General features: G+C 40.5%; 1 protein-coding gene across 4 annotated transcripts in view; it reads left to right on the top strand.

The window, feature by feature from the left end:
- Positions 1-20,310, top strand: part of LYPD6 (LY6/PLAUR domain containing 6) — a 193,427-nt gene that overhangs the window by 63,216 nt on the left and 109,901 nt on the right. The window contains exon 1 of one of the 4 annotated variants that reach the window (XM_036320153.1): positions 10,446-10,620. The exons of 1 other annotated variant lie outside the window; for it this stretch is intronic. The gene's annotated coding sequence lies outside the window, so the exon portion shown is untranslated. Of the gene's footprint in view, positions 1-10,445; positions 10,621-20,310 lie in introns of those variants that run through there. 2 more of the 4 variants (XM_036320154.1, XM_036320151.1) reach the window with 2 other exon arrangements.

Below are 20,310 nucleotides of genomic sequence, written 5' to 3'. Positions count from 1 at the left end.
TGTGAGAAAATGAAGGATACTTTACCAAAAAAAGGTAATTTGCTAAGTAATTGAAATGTTATCTTTAGACTCTAGGTTTCCTTTCAAGTTTCATCTTGGGCTTATAAAAACAAACTAGAAAGTGACTACATTCCTAAATCCCTGTAAAATGGACTTAAAACCCGATTGGCACATTTTAACGACTTGTGTGAGTTGGGGGTGGAACACTAGGAAATGTTTTTTTCAAGTGCATACTCAAAGATGAAATATAGTAATGTGTGCAAAAATAGTTATAGAAAAGAGTGCTGTTGAATATGTTTGCCAGGAGATTTCTATTCTAAAAGTGGAAAACTTGAAAGTCAGGGCCAGGGCTGCCCGACTTGGGAGGGGCCTAGAATTCAGTGAAGCCACCACCCCACCTTCTAGTACAGGGAGTGTTATGGGTTGAAAACATAAGAAGTTCTGTTTCCTGAGACCCCAGCATGTGGCCTTATTTGGAGTTAAGGTCTTTACAATTAGTTATAATGAGGCCATACTGGATCAGGATGGGCCCTAATCCAGTGACGGGTGTCCTGTCTTTCCAAGAAGAGAAAACAGGAGACAGAAGATACCCGGAGGAAGCCATCGACAAGCCCAGGAACGGCCAGGTTTGCTGGCAATCACCAGAAACCAGGAGGGAGACGGGAGATGTGGAATAGACTCTCCTCCCTGAGGAGGCCTTGATTTTGGACTTCTACCTTCTGTGAGAAAGTAAGTTTCTATTGTTTTAAGCCAAGGAATTTGGAGTATTTCATTATGGAAGCCTGAGCAAACCAATGTGAGGTAACATGTCTACTAGGCTTATGATATGGAAGTGGGAAAAAGGGCTGAGACCTCGGCTTTAGAATAGGATTCTCACTGAGCCCCTTGATTTCAGCGTAACAGAGTTTGCTTTTTGGGTTGCAGGTTTGATTCCTGTCAGGGCATGGGCCTGGGTTGCAGGTTCAATCCCTGGTTGGTGGTGTCAGGATGCATGTGGGAGGTAACCAATGTTTCTCTCTCTCCCTTCTTCTCTAAAAAAATCAATTTTAAAAATTAAAAATAAAAGAAGATAATAATTTGAATAACATTCTCTAACTTTGACAAGTATTTAAACGTGAAAGTATTCATTAAAGTTGGGTTCCTGTTGTGTGTGTGTTTTTTAAGAAAACCTGTAATATTTAATATCGGCTAGTTGCCTCCATTGGCCTCTGTACCCAGTCTTGGGTCTCTGTACAATGATTTATTTGAAGTGCTTTTAAGATAGCATAGCTAACTTGACATCTTTCCAGGAATTTACGTTTATTTTCTGGATTTTTCTAGGCCTTGTCATGGTTTCTTCATCCATCTGTCACATTAATATTTTTTAGTATCTCCTTGGAATGTGAATTATTTTTGTTCTTTCTTTTAAGTTGCTTCATTTCAAGGTCATTAGGGTTTTCATTTGGGCTTGTGAAAATAATTTTTTTAATCCTTTGGGTGACTTGGGCAAATTGATGAAGTAAGCCCAGTTTCAGTTTGTTTTTCTCTATATTCCTCCCAAACTATATTTTTAAAAACACGTTCAACCACAGGTTTCTTGGCTCCTACCAACCTCAGATTTAGGTAAAACTTGGCCTAAATTCTGATTCTAAGAATGTACAATTTCTGAGAAAAGGTCACTACACCTTGCAGAATTGTACTGACTTGCTTTTTTTGTTGTTGTTGTTAATCCTCACTGGAGGATATTTTTCCCACTGATTTTTATTTAATTATTTTTTCCACAGATTTTTTAGAGAGTGTAGGGGAGGGAAGAAGAGAGGGAGGAGGGAAAAAGCAAGAGGAGGGGGAGAAAGAGAGAAGCATCAACACATCAATGCGAGAGAGACACATAGATGGGTTGCTTGCCTCCCACATGTGCTCAGACTGGGCCGGGAATCAAACCTGCAATCTAGGGACATGCCCTTGACTGGGAATCGAATCTGTGACCTTTCAGTGCTCGTGCTGAGGCTCTAACCATTAAAAAATACCAGCCAGGGCTACTATTACTTTTTGATGCATTTTCTAATGTCTTTTTATGGATACCTTCTGCAAGGGCATATTATATCATAAAGTGAGTTTGTTGTTTAATCCCTCAAGCATTCCTTCTGAAACCTCCCAGATTCCCCTGCTAACACTGTCATGTTTCATATTTACTTGTTAGGTTATTGATCAATGATTTTGTCCCTCACTAGACTGAAAGCTCAATGAGACATGGCATCAGCTATATTTTTGTTTTGCACATCATTGTCTTTCAAGCTTCTAGTATGTACCATTTGTTCAAGGGGTATTTAGTAAATGAATGAATTTGCTCTGTCAGCAAAACTCATTGCTATTCTTTTAACATAGAATTCCAGGGAACTTTCACACTTCCATATTTGATTATTCCATGTACCGTTACAGTGTCAGTCCCATGACACCTCTACATTTGCTCAATCTATCAGACATGGAGAATGTTGGCAAAGGAGCACGTTTGTGTTAGATTGGCAAGATTGTGACTTATGCCTTCCACTGAAGAGGAAGGACTGGCTGCTGGATCCTGGCCACTAGGCTCTGGACCCTGTGACAATCAAGGCTCTCCCAAGGTGGGACAGCCAGGCCCTGCACAGAGGACACTGGCCAGAGATGTACTGCTGAAGAATTGTACAATTTTATTGGAAAACCCTGTTTTCTTGTTGAAAGTGATTTCTCATTGGGAAAAAGGGGAAGACAGATAGCTATGACAACATCCACATGTAGAACTAGGAATGGACTATTCACAGTTGACTCTTCATAAGACCACCAGAAAAACCTGAAGATCAAGCACAGATAAATTTATCTGTTCTATGGTAACACAGACAGCACCTCCTGGGCAGAATCTTAGTAGAAACTTAAAACTTGAATAACATTCTTGCTAGCATAAAGCATTCCTTAGCTACTGTCCTGTTATACCGCCCCACAGAGTGCTAAATCTGGATTAATCCTACAATTTGTGATGAAATTGTTTTTCATCTTTTCTTTCAACAACTGTCTGCTGTCTGCTGGTTGGTAGCTGTAGGAGAAGTGAATTTAGAAGGGCGCTGAGGCCAAGTCAGGGCTCAGAAAAAAACAAACACATGACCATTCACAATGTCTGCTATGGGCACAAGAGGAGAGTGGTGAAAGTTTAACTTTTATACTTGTCTTTTTTTCTTTAAATATATTTTTATTGATTTCAGAGAGGAAGGGAGAGGGATAGAGAGATAGAAACATCAATGATGAGAGAGAATCATTGATTGGCTGCCTCCTGCATGCCCAACATGGGATTTAGCCCACAACCTGGGCATGTGCCCTAACCAGGAATCAAACCATGACTTCCTGGTTCATACATAGATGCTCAACCACTGACCCATGCTGGCTGGGCTGTATTAAGTCTTAAACATTTATATCTCTGTTGAGTTTTGGATCCACATAACCAACTACCCACTGGGTAACCTTGTCTGGATGTTCTACAACCTTCTCAATCTGCACATGTCTAAACTTAAAATTGTGATTGCTCTCCTTCACTAAAGTTTATTAATCAATCCATCAGATAGGCCTGATGATTCTTGCCAGCAGTGTTCCAGGCAGGATTACCTGTTTTGATTAGCACTCAACTTGAGAAAAACCCTCTTTGCAACCTGGCTAAGGAAATTTGTTCTAATTGTGGAATTATAGGCATCAGCAGTGGGGATGAGATGATGGAAATCCGACCTCCTAAGATCTTATCCATTTCACCTTTCTTGGCTGAGTACAGACATGAGATCAGAAGCAAAAATTTAACTGGTACTTGTTTATCTCAGGTACAGTCATAGAAGGAAATAAAACTATTGGATTTATTCTTTACAATATCCTATTTAGGTTTCATATATCTGCACATATCCCTCGACTTCCTCTCTTTCACTTCCAACATTTTCATTGTCTGATGGTCATTAGGAGAGAACTTTACTTATGTGAAGAACTAGTGGCCCGGTGCACGGATTTGTGCACATTGAAAAGAAATTAATTAGAGGAAACATTTTAATATCGCTATTCGGCCTTTTTCTATAATAGAAGTGTCAACCAAATTCATGATCAACAATGCCATATTGAAACACATGTGTGCAATTGGTGCCAGCGAGAGCTTTATATATATATATATAAAGATAAACTTGCTTAATTAGACCTGCTTTCTGATTTAGCTAAACTTTTTTCCAGCCCAGTGAAGCACCCCAACTTCTCTTTCAGGTAATTGTCAGCAACACAGGAGTAAATATCAACACAAAGCAGATTATTATTGTAGATCATGCAGAGAGAACAAAGGGTAAAATATTTAACTGCAGTAGTGTTTGACTATATTCTGTACAGTGAGCAAACCTGAAGTCATTTTCAAGGTCCACTATTTCTTCTTTTCAGTTGGGTCAAGTTTCTAAGCTTTCTAAATCTCCATTTTCCGGCTAATGAAAAAAAAAAAAAAAAAAAAAAGAATTCCACCAAGTCTCCTATCTACCTACTTAAGGACTTCTATGAGGATCAAGTGAGATGAGGCACAGAAAAACACTTCACAGACATTTGGTTAAAGTGTGAAATATTTGTACTTGGCTATAAAGCAAGTCATGTTCTTGGGCTGAAGAAACTGCAAGAAGGCTAGCCGTCCTTATGGAGAAGAAGCTGGGTGTTGCTATGTGTTGTCATTACCCAGCGCCCACAGCCACCATTTCTGGGCTGGGCTGGGCAGTGGGCCACATTTTGTGCCATGGGGTCTTGGCAGCTTTGGCTGCGATTTGGTGGGCTGTCGCTCTGGGATGGTGTCAGGGCCTGTGTCCCACTTGGGGGAAGCCAAGTGTTGCTTTGTGGGCGCCAGGCCCGCGGTGCCATTTTTCTGTAAATGACCAGTGTGCATCATGGCAGCTCCTGCATTGAGAGTCTTCCCCCTGGTGGTCAGTGTGCATCATAGCAACCGGTCAGACAGTCAGACACTTAACATATTAGCCTTTTATATATATAGATTACAGTGTCAATTCCCAGCAGGATGATATCTGAGTTTATGCAAAAAATGCTCCCTGATAGAAACAAGGTCTAAAGCTGTCTTAACACAAGTGAGGGGTCTCTACTGGCAGCCAGAATTACTGTCTTCTAGTAGAAAAACCGGTAGGGAAAATTGAGTTCTTATAATAAATTTCATAACAGCAGCTTAGCTGTAAATGATTTTTTAAAAGTCACTTGACTGTGCAAACTAGTTAGAGCAGAAATATTTTAATGATATTTCAAGAGCTTAATGTCAACCATCAGTGCCCAATAAATGAAAACCACTTTTAGTGATACATCTGGAAATATGATGGTTTTGTTGAGCCAAAAATCTCTGAAGCTCTGCAAAATCTGAATTTTTATTTTTACCATGTGCTTGTTATATAAACTTCTGGTGTTTGTGATAGAGGAAAAGAAGATGAATTAGATACTACCTGAGATGTTGAAAAATGAGTAAAATGCTAAGGCATTAAATTTATTGTTTACTCATTGAGAGAAAGAAAGTTAATAATTTACTTAAAGGAAACAATTTTACTTAAGGAAAGGATAATCCTATATAATAAAAGCCTAATATGCTAAGTGTCCGGTCGACTGGTAGGCTGTTCAACCAATCAAAGCGTTAATATGCTAAAGATCTGCTAAGGCTGCTCAACCACTTGCTATAACATGCACTGACCACCAGGGGGCAGACACTCTGATTGGTAAGTTAGCTTGCTGCTGAGGTCCACATCACTCCCCAGCCCTGATTGCGCACCTGTGGGGTCCCTAGGCCTGGCTTACACCCTCTCTCAATCTGGGACCCCTCGGGGGATGTCGGAGAGCTGGTTTTGGCCTGATCCCACAGGCCAGGCCAAGGGACCCCACTGGTACATGAATTCGTGCACCGGGCCTCTAGTATTTTAATAAGCAAAAAGGGGAAAAAGGATATATTTTTAAATAGGAGCAGCATCACTGGAATGAAACAAGTAATGTGCCGAAGTAGCTACTTTGAAGGGGGAAGCACTCATTGGAATGGAAAATTTCTTGCATTTCTATAAAATCCAAACGTTGTCTTCATTCTCGTCTATTTATTCATTTAACTAATATTTATTGAGTACCTACTCTGTGTATTGCATTGTATGAGACATTGGCGATATGTCATAGCTTTTTCTTTCATGAACATTTAGTTAAATTGTCATTAAATTGATTAATTCATGCATTCATTATATTAGGTAAAATTAGTTTAGCTCTGTGTGACAGGAAACTTGAAATGACAAGGGTTCAAACAATTGCCTCATGCAAATACAGGTCATCCAGACCTCAAATTGTGATTCCATCATCCTGAAAATCCATAAGTTATTTTACCTTGCTGCTCTGCTGTTCATATTTTTTTAGGTTATTTCGTACACTTAAGTTTAGTAAAGTCCTAAATATATAGAATTGTTACCCGTACACATGAAGTAAATGCTCTGCCATTCTTAACTAATGTATGCATTTAGCTTTTTGAGTCTGTTTCCTTTCACTTAGCATAATGCATTGAGATACATAATGTTTGTATCAATATCTCATTCCTTTTATCTTTGAATAGCATTCCATTTTATGGATGTACTCAGTTTGTTCATTTATTCCCCAGTGGAGAGATTTTTGGATTGTTTCAAGATTTTAGCTATAAAGTAGCTATAAATATTTGTTAAAACGTTTTTGAGGGAACATAGGCCTTTTATTTCACTTGGGTCAATATCTAGGCATGGGAATATTGGACCATATGGTTAAGTATATGTTGAAATTTATAGAAGCTGTGAAATTATTTTTAGAGTGACTGTTCCATTTTGCATTCCCACCAGCAATGTATGAGAGTTCGGGTTGCATTGCATTCTCAACAGTATTTGGTATTATCATTTTTTAGCCATTTTATTAAGTGTATCTCATTGTAGTTTAATTCAAGTTTCATTAATTATTAATGATAATGAGCATTTCTTCTTGTGCTATTTGTGATCTGTATATCTTTTTTGGTAACATGTTCAAATCTTTTGCTCATTGAAAAATTGTGGTTGTTTTCTTATTGCTGAGCTTTGAAAGTTTTTTATACATATAGGCCTTAAGCCCCGTGTCAGATATATGATTTGCAAATATTATCTTCCAGTCTATGTTTTTCTTTTCATTTGCTTAACAGTGTTGTTTACAGAGTAAACATTTTTAGTTTTGATAAAGTCCATTTTGTATATTCTTTTATGGACAGTGCTTTCTGTCTTAAAATTGGATTTTCACATGTTAAAAACTAAATTTATTTTAAAAAGAATAAATTTCTCCTAGCAACAATAGATTATCTACATAGTAGATAATCTACCTTAGCTATATTTCATAAATGTGACATCAAACAAGAAGAAATTAGATAATTTATGCCAAGAGAACCAAATTAGAGTTATGATAAGGATCTAATTATATTAATTTTTAAAACATAGAACTAAATTGTTTTAGATTTTTTACAACAGTAGCATGTTAATACATAAAATAAAATGCTTCATGAGTATTTCAAAGACCATTCATTTATTCACCTATTTACTTATTTTAAAAATTTTATTGAGCACCTACTATGAACCAGGCACTGTGTTTTAGATGTGGGTACACAGATAAATATGGTGAAATACAGAACTTTGGACAAGTAAGTCAACAGATTATTACATAATATGATAAGAACTATGGCTGGCCTATGTTCAAAGTAAACCATGCTTTTCCCATATGTAGTGGTTTTATCACACTTATCTCAGTTTACAATTATTTGGTTGTGTGATTTGATTTAATGCTTGTCTCTCCCATGCTGTGTTTTAGGAATGTAAATATGATATGTTTTCTTCATTGTGTTTGGCACATAATAGGAGTTGGGTCAATAGTCGATGAATAAATGAAATGCTTGCTACTGGAGTACAGAGAGGAGGAGTTGCTAATTCTGGCCCTATCAGTTTTAAAGACTTCATTAAGAAGGTGATATTTTGAGTGAGTCTTAAGCAGAGGTAGAAATTACTGGTAGGGGTGGAACAGGTGAGGAAGAAAAGGGTGGCATCCCAGTATTCTACAGTTTTAGTCCTGGACGTGTGAAGTCACATAACACATGTGCAAAGGACAAAAAATTGCAGTGGGGAGGCAAGTGTGAAAGTAGGGGATGGAGCCAACAGGGAAGGCTGAGGTGAGAAAGGGAAGGGAAGGCCTTGCCAACTAGGCACCAGGTTTGAACTTCATAGCAATGGAGTTGGGGGGATTGAAAGATTTTAAGCTTATATATACCATAATCACCTTTGTCATTCTTAAGGAGATACAGAGCATTGTGGCTGACTAGACAGCAGAACAGTCAAGGCTGCTGCTGAAACCTGGGTGAGATGATGAAATGGAGGCAGTGACAGTACAGATGTTGAGGAGGGAGAGATCTGAAAGCTATTGTAGGAGACAGAATTCAAGGGACATAGTGACGGATAAGATGTGAAGGGTAAAAGAGAAGGGGGATTTAATATTTTAGCTCTTCTGATGGATGCCTGAAGAGTATTGTATGTTTGGAGTGAACAGATTTTTTAAAAATTTCCTGAATAATAAGTGTTACATGTTCTTTAGAAAATATGGTAAAGAATAAAGAAGAAAACAAACAAAAAATCATCTATTATCCTGCCACACAGAGATAATACTTGCCAACATTTTAAGTGTATATCTTTCTATCATTTAAAAAATACATTAAAAAAAAGAGATCCTAAGGATTCTATCTCCATTAGGAACTGAGCTTGATAAACTGCAGTAATACACTTAACTTCATTTTGAAGCCAAATATTAAATTTTTACTAAACTATGAGCTGAGCCAATGTAAAAAAAAAATAATCAAGTGAACTAGGTACATAGACAGAACTTCAGAAGAACACATTTCTTCCTTGGCAGCGATGACACCCAGGACTGCCCTTTTCAGTACCAGATCCTAACACACAGGGTCACTGAGAGAGTTCCAGGTTCAGTTGGATTAATTCATGTTCAGTTCCTCTAGCCCCGCAGGGAGACAGCCCCACAGTGGTCACCGCGGGTGTCTAAAGCAGTGTTGATTATTTTTCCCACTTGAACCCTGAGCTTGTGTAAACCTGTGCACATAAACCAAGTAAGAGAAAAACTTTCTGAGGTCCAGAGCTCTTAGCCAAAACTGTGCTATCCGAAGCCCTCCCAAGAAGAGAGAATGGAAAGGGAGGTGGTGGTGGTGGTGGTGGTGGTGGTGGTGTGTGTGTGTGTGTGTAATGTTTTATGTTGAGAGGGAGTAGATTATGGGGAGAGCAGAGGCAGGAAGTTTCAGAGGAGGCTTGCCCTAAAAGAAGCTTAAAGAATACAAAGTCCAAGGAGGAGATTGAGGAGCTTCCAAGATAGATAATTGTAGCCACTGGGGCGACCGTCCTAGCAAAGGCAGCCCTGCAGGCCAGGTACCTGGTGGAGGTGGGGCGCCCCCCCCCCCGCCCCCCGCCCGCTCCCGTGCCTGACTCCCAGGGGACCCATGGAATCCTTCTTCTAGACCTTCCCAGGGACCTTCCCTAGTCACCCCCCACCCCGCCAGCCCTGGGCAGTGCTCAGAGGGCAGTGGCTTAGGGCCATGCTCCGCTTCCCCTCTGAGGCTCTGGGTTGAAAAGTCCAGGAGAGTCAAACATGATTTACAACAAGAGAAAAATCAATGCCGCTGAGAGGCTGGGAGGAGGAGAGGGCTTTACTTGGGGAAAGGGTATGGCAGAGGGTGGGAGAATTATGTCCACCAGAACCCACACCGATTCCCACTTCCTCACGAAGACTTGCCTCGCACGCTCTCATTCCCCTTCATTGTTCGCCCCGCACGAGTCCTCATTTGCAAACGTCAAAATGATCTACGTCTGACCCGGGTGCGGAACTCCGTTTGCTTTTCAGCGCCGATCTTCAGTGCAACGGGTTTCGTGCGGCCCCGGGGGCGGCGGGGAGTAAGGTTTGGCGGGGCCCTTTCCCACCGCCAGGCTTTCCATCACTCATCTGCTAGTCCGGGTGAGACCAGCAGCGCAGGGCTCGCTCTCCGGAAGGAATCGCTGCAACCTGAGCAAACACTGTTGGCTTTGAACGCTCCTGGGAACGGGATGCACGGGCAGGTCTCCAGTCCCCCGGGTTCCGCCCGCCGGACTCGGCTCACTCACCCGGCCAGCCCGAGCGCGGAGCGGGCGCCCCACGGGTGCCTGGCCGGCCGGTCCCGCGGGCGGGAGTTTGCAGACTTGGGGCTCCGGCGGACACTCCCGGAGTTGGGCCCTGCGCGCCGGGCCAATGAGCGCACCCCGCGGAGGGCTCGGCTCCCCCCGCGCGCGCTGATTGGTCCTTCGGCCCGTGAGACCGGGCTGGCCGGCAGCGGCCAGAGGCGGCAGCGAGTGCCCGGCGCGGGTGGGAGTGGCGCGCGCGCCCCTCGCCGCCCCCCGCCCCTCCCCGCTGCGGTCTCCCTCCCTCCTTCCTCCTCCCTCCCTGCCTCCCTCCCCGCACTCCCGGCTCCGGCCGCGCGCTGGCGGGGCTCCGCATTGCACACTCCGTGGGCGCCGCAGTGATCGTGGGATGGGGCAGCGGGCTGCCGCTGGCGGCCGGAATCCGCACGCAGCCCGGGTGAGTAGAGGCGGGCTTCCCGGGAGAGCACAAAAGGACACGGCGTTGGTGCCAGCGGCCCGAACTAATGCGGAGCCGGGGCCGAGGGGGAGTGGGCTAGTCCCCGAAGCTGCCCGGTGCTAAGATCGCCGCCTGGGACCAACGGAGCTGGGGTCCTCGCCTTGCCTCTTGCTCCGGCGTTTGCCTGGGAGGGAGCAGCCGGCACTGCGCGCAGCCTGGGCAGGTCCAAAGGGGCGTGTGCGCGCGCCTGTGTGTGTAGTGCTGGGGCTGGGATGGAAATGTCAGGAGCTACCAAGTTCAACGCCGGAGAAATCTTCCCCCAGAGTCATTCAGTCGCTTTCCAGGGCCAAGCATGTGTCTTTCAGGAACTCCAGCCGGCGGGAGTGCCCGGGCGGCCGAGTGGCAGCGCCCCACATGTTGCTGGCGGGCTGGCGGGCTAGGGGTGTGGGGACGGCGGCCGTGGCCTGGCTGAACCCACCCAGAGCCTCTGCCCAAGGTGCTGTGAGCTGGGGCGCCTCCAGCCATGGCTAGGACCTTAGACCACCCACCCAGGCGACTCCGCGAGGGGCAGTCCGCCCAATCAGTCAGGGCTTCGCCTGGGCTTGACTTGGGGACTTGCTTTTCTCTTTCCTAACAGCGATTCGGTTGATTTACATTTGGCGAAACAGTCCATTTTAGCCTAAAGCTCTCTGATGGTGTTTCTGACTCGCTCTGACTCCCACCACATTCTCATCAGCTCGCCTCTCCTCCCCACTCCCCGCCCCCCAGTATCCACTCTGCTCCTCACTTCGCGATTCAAAACTTGATGTTTGAGGATGATTATTCACTATGGTCCCTTGCATCTTAAGTACCACAATAATTTTTCATTTCCTCGGGGACTACGAGGACTTGTTTCAGTTTTTTGCTGGGGGGTGGATGGATGGGGAGTCGAGGCGGGAGCAGATCTTTGGTAGTGATTTGTTGGTAGAATAGCATTGACCTCCGTAAGCATATGACAAAAAGAACGTTACGCTTCTCCCTCTGGTAACCTACCCAAGGTGTGACCTCCAAAATTCAATTTTCTTTGTGGGAGGCCAGGGAGTTCAGATTCTCCAGGGGGACGCTTATTTCTTGTTAAATTGACTTACTGTGACATATGCTTGGTTTTGCCCTGCTCTGGCCAGCCATTGCAGATGCCATGATATTATTAGAGCAATTCCCTTAAAGCCATTACATTTTCTTTCGAGTGAAAGGACTCGGGGTAGGTGCTTACATTTTTGGATCTGCACCTTATTTCTCTAGAAGACATTAATGGTTACTGTATATGTGTTCACGTTTACCAAGTTTGCAAAAGATATTTGTGCAATCGTCCATGAAATGGCTTAATGCACATTTATGTTAAACCCATTTAAATGTAAAACATCTATCTGTTTTCAATTTTAGTTTCCACCTTGACCAAAGGCATCAGACTGAAACAGAACTTAAAAGAGGCTTTCTTGTTTAAACAGGATTTTTACAGAACTTTAGGCTGTAGAGCACACAGTAAGCTTTCTGAGCCTGTATGCACACATAGGCTGTTAAATTTGCGAATTGGTTCTTTGAGTTAAACATATGGGACATGCTTCCAGATAAGACAGGTAGGTAAGAATCATAGGTCCATATTTTGAAGCTGTTGACGGTCTTTGTAAGATGAATGTTGATTTCACAGAATGCATAAGTGAGCTGACTACAAGCAGATAATTCCAAGCAAAACACCATACTATATATGATTGCATTATGCTGTACAATTTACATGGTACATTGAGATCTGCTACTGAAGTGTCTTAAGAAATCATGTTTTATCAACCCCATTTACAGGTGGAGCAACTGAGGCTCTCAGAGATTAAGTGACTTTTCTGAGGTGAATAGCAGAGTTCCAGTCAAGTTTTTTCCAATTTTAGTTTCTTCCCTCCCTTCCTCTTCGCTCCTTCCCTTTCTTCCTTTATGCTGGGCTACAATCTTTAGTGTCTTTCTATTTCTAATTTCTGCACCTCTTTTTACTATTTAACCCATGGCTTTAGGACCATTATGTGCCATTCCTACTAAGGTGTGAGCTAATGAAGACTTAAGGAGAAAGCGAATAATGGTTTTAAGGAACTACCCTTTTCAAAGGGGTATATTATTTTCATCAATGAGTTGTTAAATATATAAGTAATCAAAACCCTAAAGAATGATGTATTAATGGCAATGTTTCAGGAAATCAGGTGCCTAGTAGTGGCAGAGAAGTTTGAGAAACATGTAAGTCTCCCACTTTATAAGCAGATTACTCATAAACTCTATTGACAATTATAATGAAGCCCCAACAGATGCTTATTTTATTAGGGCCATTCTTATTTTAAAAAGAATTGACAATACAGATTACTTAAATAAACCCAGAACCGCTCTGGGGAAAAAAAACAAACATCCACACACCATACCCACTTATTACAAGTCCTGAAATCCCCATTACCTAGTGTACAAATGCAACAGAAAACATTGATTAAAGAGCAATCATGTTTTTACTTGCATAGGTGGCAAGGAGCCTACAGGTATCTGTCTGATTACAGTAATTCCCCCTTATCTGCAGCGTATATGTTCCAGGACCCCCAGTGGATACCTGAAACCACGGATAGTACTGAACCCAATATACACTATGTTTTTTCCTAAAATACATTCCTGTGATAAAGTTAAATATATATATATATATATATATATATATATATATACACATATATATATATATATACACACACATACATATATATGCATAGTAAAAGATTAACAATAATAACTAATAATAAAATAGAACAACTATAACAAAATACTATATTAAAAGTTATGTGAATGGCTTTGGGGCCACTATTATGCAAAGTAAGGGTTACTTGAATACAAGTACTGCAGTATCAAAGCAGTCAACTGATCTGATAATGGAGAAAACTACCAAGTGACTATAGGCAAGGAGTACATACAGTGTGTGTACACTTGGACAAAGGGATGATTCATGTCCCGGGAGGGACAGAGCAGGACTGTGAGAGTTTTCATCACACTAGTCAGGATGGCGCACAATTTAAAACTTATGAAATATTTATTTATGGAATTTTCTACTTAATATTTTCAAACTGTGTTTGACCATGGGTAACTGAAACCGAGAAAAGCGAAACTGCGGATGCGGGGGAGGGTACTGTATTTGTTCTAAACTCATCTCTTGCACATCTTTTCTTAGAAAATCATTGCTCACAGTATTTATTATTGACATTGCATATTATTTATTAAGATGATTAGAATTAATTTTGTTTGCATTAAAATAGGTGGGTATTGAGTTTACTAGTAATAAGTCCTGGCTTCACATATACTAACCACAGGACTTCAGAAAGTGACTGAACCTCTCTGTGCTTCAGTTTCCTTATGTGTAAAGCATGAATAATAATGGCACACAACTCATGCAGATTTTCAGTTTCTCCATGCAGCAATATTTAGTGAGCACCTACTGTATGCCAGCATTGCTTTAGGTCAGTGTTTCTCAACCTGTGGGTCACGACCCCTTTGGGGGTCGAACGACCCTTTCACAGGGGTCACCTACGACCATCGGAAAACACATATATAATTACATATTGTTCTTGTGCTTAATCACTATGCTTTAATTATGCTCAATTTGTAACAATGAAATCACCACAACATGAGGAACTGTATTAAAGGGTCACGGCATTAGGAAGGTTGAGAACCACTGCTCTAGGTACTAGGAATACATAGCAAACTCTTAAGTACTGTGTAATGAGAATTGTATAAGCACTTGGCTTACATCGTACCAAACATATACTCAGAGGTAAAAAGAATATACAGTGTAAATGAGTTCTCTGCTTCTGTTTTTGCTGAGTAATGGCTCTACACCCAGATTTTCTCATGCAATAAACACACTGGAGGTAATAGATGAAGAAATGGCAAATGCTCAGGATATTCCAGACCTAATCAACAGACTAGATGCAGATAAATCACCAAGACTAGATGGCAATCACCCAAGTGTGTTGAAGATACTTAGTGTGTAGGTGACAGCTCTCTGGGGCATTGGCTGGCATCCTTGGGGGCTCCTGTTAGGTAGGCCTTTCAGGGAGGACCCTGGAATCATCAAACCAAATCAACATCCCTGTAGACAGTTGGGAGATCAGTATTCAAAGCAACATAGGTTACAGCAAATACAACTTATTTTGTAGAAAAGGGGAATAATATATTACAGTTAAAGAAGGAAATATGTTTGAGGCTACAAAAAAATGTGATATTTTTTAACTTTCAAAAAGCTTGACCAGGTTTCAAATCCCAGTTCTTACCCTGTTCATGACCTTTTTGTTTGGCAGAGAGAGAAGAAACAAAGAGTGGGGATAAATAGACACTTTCTAAGTGGACAGATAGGCTCTTCCAGGAAGTCGTTTGGGAAAGGTTTTCATGTAATTTTATAAAAGTTTACAGAAGGTGTGCAGTTCTTATTCATAAGTGAAAACCAGGCTGGTAAAGTTGAACCACAGGTATAACTTAAAGACAATCCAAATGGGAAGACAATTAAAGTCGAAATGGAAGATTGAAGATAAGTATACTTGGGAAAAGCAATGTCAAGCACATTTGTAGGAGATGGTTTTAAATTCTCTTTCCATCAGCAGTCAACATGGCTGGATAACATTCTCTCAGTTCTCTAAATAAAAGTGTGTCTGCAAGTTAAAGGCAATATTAAGGAAAGAGTAGGATATAAAATTCTACACTAGTGTGATACCATTTTAAAGATGAGTAATTGATCTCTACTTATCAGTTCATCTATATAGAAAGAAATGTCTACATATTAACAGTGACTATATCTAGGTATTATGGGATTGCAAATGTTTTTCTTGTCTTACTACAGTATTTTCCAAATTTTCTACAATGAACATGTATTGCTCTTATAAGAAAAAGTGCTATGAAAATAAGATGTATTATAACTTCAGATTTGATATAGTCTAACTATAAGAAAAGCTTATTTGCTTATCATTTCTATGTCTTCTACAAATCTGTAGTTGAAAAATGTGCTGTGTTTCCCCCTGAATTGCCTATATATAAAAGGCAGCATGTTTAAATACTTTTTATTGTATTAGGTATTAGGAAAAGGTATGCTTTCTTTAGATAGTAAGAACTGAGAAATCAAAGGTGTTTATTTTTTGTATAGTTATCAGAATATGAAGTGCCAAGTTAATGGAAAGATTGCTGAGTTCTTTCTATTGTATAAGCCCCATGAGGTCAGGGACCAAGTCTGTTTCTTTCCTTTCTGACTCCATAATGCTTGCCTTGGTGCCTGGCACATAGGAGTCTCCCAATACATACGTTGAATGTTTTTGAATTGAATGAAAGGGCTGAAAGCTCCCATAGACTTATAGAGATTTGAAATAAGAAGAGACCCTAGGGGCCATTTAATCTTCTGAAGTCCTATGGTTCACTCAAGTCTTTAATTTAGTTGTGATTTGTAAGTCATTGGGCCATTCCTTGTACCACGGTAACTGCTAGGCCACAAAAATGGTTTGTGTTGGTCACCTAGGATCCTCTAGCTTATTCTCGAGTTTTGATCCAGGTCCTGCCACTTGATTCTATCTCTTATTTCATGTCCTTATGTTTTTGGACTGGTATATGCATAAATGATTAACACATAATGGGTTGTTAGGTGAAATGAAAGTATTGGGTGTGAAATCTTCATCTTTTGATAGACTTTAAGAAGGCATAGATGTAAGAATTCATAAACCCAAGATTATCCTTCTATCTCTGCCATTTTTTTGAAATCGTGATTTTTACTTGAATTATCAAAACAAATGCCTTTAAGAATTCTAAATGATTAAATAACAATATGGTTAGTGTGTTTGAGTGGTAGGATTTTGGGTGAACATTTAAAAAATATACTTCTCAATATTTTTACAACCTATAAAGCAGGAGAAATAAAGATTGCATTATTTTCATTTCATTCGTTTTCTAATTTTCCCAGTAGCAAATAGTATAATAAATTAGCAAATATATACATTATTTAAGTTTCCATTGAGACATCTAGAAATACCAGTTCCTTTCTGCCATTAAAGCAATTTAGATAATGTATACACTTACTTGCGCTTATAATAGTAGCATTTATTACCCTCTACTTTTTATATATATGGATTTTCATCTAAGGGACTCTACCTGCTCATGAAGGATTCTGTTAACTTTTCATTGGCAGAGAGGAAATGTAGAATAAAACTTAAAAACCTGGGATATCCTGGGTTGTAATTCTGGCCCCACCAGTTGCCAACTGTGTGACTGTGGACAAGTTATTTAGTTTCTTTCAGGTTAACTGGTTACCATTAACTAGCGGGGTGACCTTTAGCAAATCAGTCACCCACTGTCTGGGCTTCATTTGCTTGAACTATAAAATCATGGGGCTACCCTAATTAAACTTTAAATCCCCGGATGAATTGTGACCAACATATATTTTTTTGCCATTTAAAACTGTCCATTAATGCTGATCTAATAAAATAGTTTTGAGCAACTGAAAGTGTGGCATAATATTGATATTTAGACCAAACCAAGTTAAACAGACAGTGTTCTTGGCTTCTAAGACCATGAGATCTGTAATAAATAATTTAGAAGATCTAGCGCCTCTCCCTTAAATTAGTTCTTGCTAAGCTGTTCTTTGACTTAATTCTCCATGCAGAACACATTTAATTTCTTAGAAATTTTTCATCTTGAAGATGCAAACATTTACTTTCAAGTGTATAAAAATATTACCACTTAAAAATACTGACTTTAAAAGGAGCAATATTCTGTATTTATGCAGTGTCTTTTCATACAAGATCAAAGAAATAGTATTAGAAGTACATGTTTTCTCTTTTATGTATAACTTCATAGAAGAATTTGCTTCTATGGAATTCCTGTAACTCATATTCCCAGTAACCCACTCAAGTGAAATCACAGGAACTTTTGCAGCAATTCTGACTTGTTCTTGGTCAAACGTGTCCTTGGCCAGGAGTGTCTTTCTATCTATTATTTCTCAACTGACAATCCTTTTTATTCTTCAAGACCTAGTTCAAATGCAATTTCCCCAAAGAAGCCCTTTCTCCTGATTCCCCCATCAGTGTGAATTTTATTCTTTTACTTATACCTGTATTTTGAACCGACATAATGTCTTTTTACAGTCTAGCTTATTTTTTATATAATACTTTATTTCTCTTGAATGCCAGCATGAGCATATTGCCTTGCACAGAGTAAGCCCTCATTAAATATATTGAATAGAATCACAACTTTCATAGAGAAAAAAGATTGTAAAGATTGAGGAGAAGGAGGGGGGGGGAATCACAAAAGACTGGTTTAAATGAAAGGAATAGCTTTTGTATTTTATGACAACTGCCACATAATTTGAGTCTCTGGATGCTGGATGTCCACAAAGAACAAACAAATACCACAAGCTGGCACCATTTCCTCTAAGGCACTACCCTGCTGTTGTTTCTTAGGAATAGAATCTCTTCCAGGTAAACCATGATTCACCATGACCTTGGACTTGGGAAAGTTAGGAATGCCATCTTCACAGGTGGAAATCAAAAGCAGGCCTCGTTACACTTTCATGCTAAATGGCATGTGCTTTTAAAAGTGTATAGGTAGTTTCTGTGTAGGTAGGGCTGGCGCTTTTTAAACTGAGAACTACACAAGGCTGGGTCTGCTTGATCTCTAATAGCTGCTGTTCTTCTTCCTGTTCTGCAGTCATAGTTTGGATTCACAGCCAGCTGACTTGCAATGTGGTTTTGAGGAGCACCAGGTGAGATATGGCTGGCTCAGCATCGACTCCACCCAGTTCTGAGAAACAACTCAGGGTTCATGTTCTCCTGTTGCCAATGCTGTTATTCTTAGGTGTAGGCAAGCCTGGCAAGTGGAAATCAACAGGATGAAAAAGATATTTTTCCCACCAAAGCGACTCCAGAGGCTCAACTTTCTAAAGGAAGGATAATACATATCATTTAATGGAATAGCATTTTAAAGAAAGGTACTCTTTGTCATGGTGCTTTCTTCTTGGCTTGGGAACTACATAGGAGAGGCCTTTGCTAGAAAGGGTAATTTTCAGCGAGGCTACACAAATTGAACAAGTGTGGAGTGCTATAGCACCCAGAAGGCACTGAAGACAGGCAGGTAAACTCATTTCTTACAGCTTCCGAGCAGTGGTGACCTTGCATGGAGGTTTCAGATCTCTCCAGGAGAAGGGTGTACTGAATAAGGTTGAGCATGGAAAATGGCAAAGGAAAGAGTGCAGTCAAGAAGGAGCTAGAAGACTTACACCAAAGAAAAGATCACCACTTTATAATCGGCGTAAGAAAACTTTCTGATCCTGCTTCTGATCTTATCTGTGAAGCCCTAAAATAAACAGAAATAAATTTGAAGAGAACTGCCAATCTTTATCTACCTTAATTATGGGCTGCGTTCCTGCCATGGCCTCCATTAAAGCCACTCCCTTGGTAAGTCATTGTCTCACCTTTAGAGTTCGAGAGATCACAGGTTTCCCAGAGGGGATGGACATGCTTGCTAATGAATGAATCCAGGCTGGTTTCATATATGTAGCACATATACTGGTCAAGTAGGCAAGTAAAGGTTGAAGGGATATAAGAACCCAAGGGGATTGAGACAGAAACATAGAGGAGGCAACTATATTGCAGTGAGGTAAGGGTAGAAAGGAAAGATGTTGGGATTATTTGCTTATTTTTATTTCCCACTGTTAGTTTAAACTCTCATCATGCTATGCTTTGACCATCAGTTTCCACATTTATAAAATGATTTTACAAGCTCAGCATTTCTAGAGCAGGATCTTCCAGAAGAGACACTGTTCTGTGAGATGATGAAGGAAAAAAATGTACGATGGTCAAATATATCTGGAAATAATGGGTTAAATAATATTTTTTATTGCAAGACTTTTCAGGACTTTTAGTATCTGAAAGATCACTCTAAACATCTGAAAGGAGGTGCAGCATTCAGTGAATCCCAACCTGTTTGAACCCATTTTGAAGGTCAAGTGTCCTGCACAACACCAAATATTGGACGAGCTTGTGTGAGGTTATTCTGGGTTTGAAGTTATGTGAATCTACAATTAGACCATTTGTCTGTCCTCCTGTATCTTTTCTAGCTAGCCTTGCATCTTCTGTAGAAGAGTTTGTGTTGTATATAAACCTTTCGATCAAAAATGTGCTCTGTTAGAAAATTTCTGCATCTACATTAAGAGAACAGCACTGTTAAGATAGTGCAAACCTGCAAGCTATGCATTTTCCCCTCTACTTTTATATTTATTTAGATTATGCAAAGTCCCGTGCAGTCAAAACACAAATAATGGATTCCCAAACACACACACACACACACACACACACACACACACACACACACACACAATATTGAAACATTTATATTAGTAGAGGGGATAATATTTCAGAAAAGAGCAGTTTATAAAAGACCCAGATTTTATTCTGACAGGCATTCCTGAGCAAAGCAATGCAATTAATCACAGAGCTGTAACATAAAGATGAAAAGATGAATGCTGAACACATACAAATGTGCACTGTTCTTCCCTTCATCTTCAGGATTACAGATATTTTCACACCTCACCCCACCAATACTAATCTTAGATTTTCTGTTTGGCGCCTGCCAGACTCACTCCTTGCTCAAAGAGGAGCTGGTGTAAGCTGG

Source organism: Myotis myotis, unplaced genomic scaffold (assembly GCF_014108235.1).
Source record: "Myotis myotis isolate mMyoMyo1 unplaced genomic scaffold, mMyoMyo1.p scaffold_m19_p_8, whole genome shotgun sequence".
Lineage (NCBI taxonomy): Eukaryota > Metazoa > Chordata > Mammalia > Chiroptera > Vespertilionidae > Myotis > Myotis myotis.
Note: the sequence above shows the minus strand (reverse complement) of the source record. Positions and strands in the feature narration are given on the sequence as shown.